We start from the raw sequence: 6,000 nt of genomic DNA on the forward strand, positions 1-6,000 counted from the left end.
GATGTTGGTTCGTTAGAGCGATCGTGCGTCGGGTGGAATTCTGCACCTGGCTTAATACGATCGAGGTGCCGACGAACCGTTCCAGTTCCAGACTTGATCAACCAAGATCGATGTCCAAGTCTCTCCAACACGGTTCCCTCAATCCAGACCGGGCTTCCTGTGAAGTTGCAGAAAAAGATCTTTTGCCCCACGGCTACTCCTCTCGGCGAATTCGTAACGCTGTGCTCCGAGGTCGCCGTTTCAGCAGGTCGTGGCTGAATGCGGGTGAGTGCCGTTGAGAGCTCGCGACCGAACATGAGTGCGGCTGGCGTCCTACCCGTCGTTGCTGAGACGGTTGTGTGCTGCTTGAGCAGAAATCGAGCCAGCCTGCACGAGAATGCTCCATACTGATCTTTGGCCAGTGCCTGCTTCGTCTCAAAAACCATTCTTTCCGCTTGGCCATTCGTTGCCGGATGATAGGGCGCACTTGTGATGTGTGCTATCCCGTTCTTCTTTAGAAAATCTTCCATTTCCGCGGACACAAAGGACGGGCCGTTTCCGTTACCAGTCTTTCTGGAATGCCGAAAGTTGCGAACAGGTTCCGCAGTTCTTCGACCACTGTTGGTGACTGTATGTTCCTCAAGTGGCGAACTTCGAGCCACTTGCTGTACGCATCTACAACAATCAGCAGCATCCTTCCCTCCATGGGGCCAGCGAAGTCGGCGTGGACTGTTTGCCATGGTGCTGTTGCGCGCTTCCAATTGGGAGGCGGTGCCTTCGGTGGCGCTCTTTGACGCCTACAGCAAGCCGTACAACTTTTGACCAGTCGCTCAATGTCGCTGTCGACACCGGGCCACCAAAAATAGCCACGAGCGCACGCCTTCATAACTACCACTCCCCCGTGGCCTGCGTGTGCCAAGATGAGCACGTCTTTTCTGGCTTTTGCTGGAACTACCAGCCTGGAACCCCACAGGAGGCAATGGTCAGATCCAACTTTTGTGAGCACAGCAAGTTCCGCTTTTGGCAACCTGTGCAGCTCACCACTTGAGACAGCTCTCATTACGCGGGATAGCACTTGGTCCTCCTAGGTCATTTCCGCGAGTTGACGTGGAGACAGCTCAACGCTTGGCGTGGACGCCAGCATGAGCACATCACCAGGGGGGCATGGCTCATCTACTTGGGAGGGCAGTGGCAGCTTGCTGAGTGCGTCGGCATTTTGGTGCAGGCGTCCAGGCCTGTACACCGAATCGTAGCTCTACGTTGCCAACTTGAGGCGCCATCGAGTCATTCTAGGTGAGAGTACCTGGGGCAATTGTTTCTTTTCTCCCATCATGCCCAGGAGCGGTTGGTGATCTGTTAGCACGGTCACGTGCCTGCCAGCGATATACTGGTGAAAATGGCTGACGCCATAAACTACCGCGAGACCTTCCTTGTCAAGCTGGGAGTAGTTTTTTTCTGCGGTCCCCAGGTTCGCGACGCGAATGCAATGGGAGCTTCTCTGCCGAACGCATCTTTCTGCGCAAGAGAAGGGCCTACTTCATATGGTGACGCATCTACGGACCGAAGGAGAGGCTTCCTTTCGTCATAATATGCAAGCAGTGTCGATGATCGAACCATCCTCTTAAGCGCGTCGAAGGCAGCTTGGTGCTTTTTCTCCCACGTCCAGGGCATGTTTTTCTCGAGCAGCTTGTATAGCTCTGCGGCAACCGTAGCTCGGTTCTTTAAAAAACGGTCATAAAATGCCAAGAGCCCTAGGAACGCCTGCAGAGAGGTCTTTTCAGTCGGTTTAGGTGCCTGAAGGATTGCTCGGACCTTTTCCTCGGTCGTATGAATACCCTTAGCGTCTATCTTGTGACCCAGAAACCCAACTGAGTCGATGCCGAAGCGGCATTTCGCTTGCTTGAGGCGTAGACCTTTCTCGCTTAGCCTCGACTGCACTTTGTATAGACGTTGTGCATGCTCGGTAGTGTCCTTCCCACTGACAATAATATCATCCAGGTAAACACTCACCCCGAGAATTCCTGCCAGTGTCGTCTGCATCATACGTTGGAAGATGGCTGGCGCAGCGGATATTCCAAAAGGAAGCCGTTTCACTTTGAACAGTCCTTTGGTGGTGTTGACGGTGAGCAGTGCAGCTGTCTCGTCATTGACCCTTAGCTTTTGAGGGGTAGAGATCCAGTGTTGAGAAGATGGTTCCACCTCGCTGCTTAGCGAATACTTCCGTTGTTGTCGGTAGCGGGTATGCGGCCTTCTTCACCACTGCGTTAACGGTGCTCCTGTAGTCGCCATAAACGCCAAAGGTTCCGTCCTTTTTGCGCACTCACACTAAAGGTGTGGCCATTTCAGCCTGTTGCGTCGGCTCCAGGATGCCTTGTTTTTGCAGACGGTCGAGCTCTTCCTCCATTGACTCTTGATAGGCTAGAGGCACTGGGCGCGCCTTACAGAACTTGGGTGTTGCGCCTTCTTCCATGTCCAAGTGAACCAAAGGTCCCACATAGCCGTCGATGTCTTCTTTAAACACATCAGGATGGCGAGCGAGAACCTCCCGGAGCTCTTGTCTTGGTTCGGCAACCAGGTTAATTCCATGCACGCGAATATGCAGCGCCGAAAACCAGTCCCGTCCAAGCAGGTTGCAGCCAGTCCCTTCCATCACCAGGAGCGGTACCATATAGTCCTTTGACTTAAGTCGTACACGAACTCGTGCTGATCCGATGGTGCGAAGTTCCTCTCCCGACCAAGTGCGCAAGTCCAGAGGTTCCTCGAAAGCTTCGGGGCGTTCGTTGGCCATGTTTGGTGGCACGTAGCCTCGCTGATTAGGGAACATGCGGCGCCCGTGTCGACTTCGAATTTCAGGGGCCTTCCCTCGACCTTAACGTCAACAAGGAATTTGGGCAGGGTGTTCGCTCCCTTACGGAGTGAAGCTCGTAACATGAATCGCTGTGCGTAGTGTCGTTGCGCGTAGACTGAGCGTTCACACTGTGCGTTCATTGCCTGGTGCTGGACTTGCCTTCCTTGGTTTTCTTCCTCCGGGCGATGCAAGCGTTCTCGATGTGGCCCTTCTTGGAACAAAAACGACACTGCGCCGTCCTGAACTTGCAGGTATCAGCCTCGTGCCAGCCATCACATCGATAACAGCGCCGTTGCTTCGATGAATGTTTGAAGTCCTTTTTCAGTTGAGAAGTTTTGTGCACCTCTGCAGAGCTAGTCACTCCCTTGAGTCCTCGTTGCTGCCTCGACGCACTTTCCGATGACAGAGCCAGGTCCAAAGCACGTTGAAAAGTCAAGTCTTTCTCCGCGAACAGTCTCTGTTGGAGGTGCTCGCCGCGGATCCCGCAGACGAATCCGTCGCGAAGCATGACGTCCTGGGGCAGCATCGTGGGGTTCGTTAGGACGGGTGTATGGCCTTCTGCCGGCGGCGGCAATGTTGCAGACGTTGTCGTAAGCACTCCAAAGTTGCAATCAGCTGTCAAACCTCTGAGGGCTGCGACGTAGCTGCTGATCGATTCTTCCGGCAGTTTGTCGCGCCGCTGGAAAACGTACCGGCTGTACAGCTCAGATGGTCTAGGATCGAAGTGCTTCTGGAGAAGTGTGACCAGGTCTTCACAGCTGACCTCTCGGAGAGTCTTCGGTGCGACCAGCGCGCAGGCAGTTTCGAACGTGTCAGCCCCGCACAGCGTCAGGAGGAGTGCGCGCTTCTTTGCTTCATCGGAGACGTCGCTCGCCACAAAGTAGAAGGTGAGGCGCTGGATCCACTATGACCAATTCTTGCCGTTAAAAGGCTCGACGGCACCGTGCGCTACTCCGGTAGCCATCAGCGCGATCTCGAACTGCGTACGGTCTAAATCCTACTTCTCGTCGCCAGTGTTAAGTTCGGTGCGTGGGAGCCCCGTCAGTGAGGAACCTCTCAAACCGGTTGCTGGGTAGAGACTAGAGATGGGTCGCTCAGGAGTGAACCGGATCTTCTGAGCCGCTCTTTTAAAAGAGCGGGTGAGCCGTGGCTCAGTAAAAGTGAGCGGCGGTTCTTTTGGTGATCCGGCTCACTGATCCATAGGACCGTAGTCCAGCGTAGTGATCCGTGCCTAACGGCGAACTGTCTGTTCCGTCAGAGCTGTGTCGCTGGGTCTTCTGCCGGGTGCGATTTTCGCGCCATCTGTTAGCAGTGCGAGAAAGCTGGTTTGTCGTTCAGTTAGCCGTGTCGAACCGTCCGTCAGAGCTGCTGGGTGCGATTTGCGCGCCATCTATTAGCAGTGCGAGAAAGCTGGTTGAGTGAACGGGTCGCCCGCTCGCTGAACGCGAGATCCGGATCTCCAAAGGAGCCATTCGGCTCACTGAGCCGAAGACCCGGCTCTTCAAAAGATCCGGATCTTTTGAAGAGCCGGGTCTTTGGCTCAGTGAGTCGTTTGGCTCCTTTGGAGATCCGGATCTTTTGAAGAGCCGGGTCTTTGGCTCAGTGAGCCGTTTGGCTCTTTTGGAGAGCCGCTCTTCTGGTGAACCGATTCTCTCGTTCAGTGAGCCGTTTGGCTCTTTTGGAGAGTCGCTCTTTTGGTGAACTGCTTCTCTCGTGCAGTGAGCCGTGCGGTTCTTTTGGAGAGGCGCTTCTCTCGTTCAGTGAGCCGTGCGGCTCTTTTGGAGATCCGCTTCTCTCTCGTTCAGTGAGCCGTGCGGCTGTTTTGAAGGGGCGCTTCTCTCTCGTTCAGTGAGCCGTTCGAAGAACCGTTTAATCAGAGTCGGGTCTTCTGGCAAAGTGCGTATTTCTGGGCGAGTTGGTTGAGATACATTCCGAGCAAAAGAGCGCTCGCAGAGCTTGTCCTCGCTTTGTGTTTTCCTGCGGTGTTGTGTCTTCCTTGTTGTCGTCCGTTGTCTACGAGCGCTGTTTCGCTCAGAACGTGTCTTCTGACAAATAATTGGCAAAGGATGGCGCCGTTCGTTGACAGCTGTTGTTCGAGCGATGTCTCACGACTCCCATCCATCTTGCATCGTGAGCTGGTGCAACATTTCGAAGGTATTAGTAAAAATACCTATAACACGGTTATTCTACTAATGCACATATCGTTTTTTAAAGCCAAATAACTAAACTCTATAGCAGAGGTTACAGTGTAACCTGCTAGTTATTTGGCTTTCAAGAAAACAAAACAATATATGCATCCGTAAAATAGCCGTGTAGTAAATTCAGGCATGGTCTCTTCCTTTTCTTTAGAGAGGAACAGGGCCTCTCCAGGCAGTGTTTGAAGATGGGGACGATTGTCGAATGCAGATGATGAAGAGAGGAAATATATCTACATAAATGTACAAAGGCAAATTGAGTTACAAAAGCAGATCTCATACAGACGGCCGAACTAACTGTAACTAAAAAAAAGGTAATTCTCACACAGAGAACATACACTACAAGACCTTACTTATCGACCCACGTGTTAAAGCCTAGGTATAGTTGCAGAATTACAAGCCACTGCACGGAGCCTCTAGCTAAACTAGGCAATACCGACTTGTGATTTGTAATGCATTTGCTTGCGCTTTTGTAAGTTTTATAAACAAAGAAGTTAGGGCGGCCGTATTTCGAGGCCCGTCCGAAGTTTCGATAACCAATGAAGGTAGCCACCTACAGCCCTGAAGTTTGACACAACCTCGAGCCCAGGGCTTGGATAAAAAAAAACATAACGAAAATTTCCGAAAAACCTATTATTACGGGAGCCCTTACCCTTATTGCGTGATGCTCTTTTCCTTCCCCGCCCCACCGGCGCGTCGCCTCTCCAAGAAACACAAGTTTTCTTTCTTTTTTTTTCAGCTAACTGGCGGTGCCACTAACCCACTGGCTCGTCCCAGAAATATCAGGTAGCGGAGGCCCGCGACGCCTCGGCGCCATCAAGAATAGAGACGCGCTTGAAGGAGCCGGTAGCATGCGGAAGGAAAAAAAAAAAAAAGTGATGGTCCCTGCGCCGCACTTGTGGAGAGAGGGAGTGGAAAGGAAAGAACCACGGCTCACTCGTTCTTTAAAGGAGTTGCTCAAAAGACCCGGCTCTTTCC

This window comes from Amblyomma americanum, chromosome 11 (assembly GCF_052857255.1).
Source record: "Amblyomma americanum isolate KBUSLIRL-KWMA chromosome 11, ASM5285725v1, whole genome shotgun sequence".
Classification (NCBI taxonomy): Eukaryota; Metazoa; Arthropoda; class Arachnida; order Ixodida; family Ixodidae; genus Amblyomma; species Amblyomma americanum.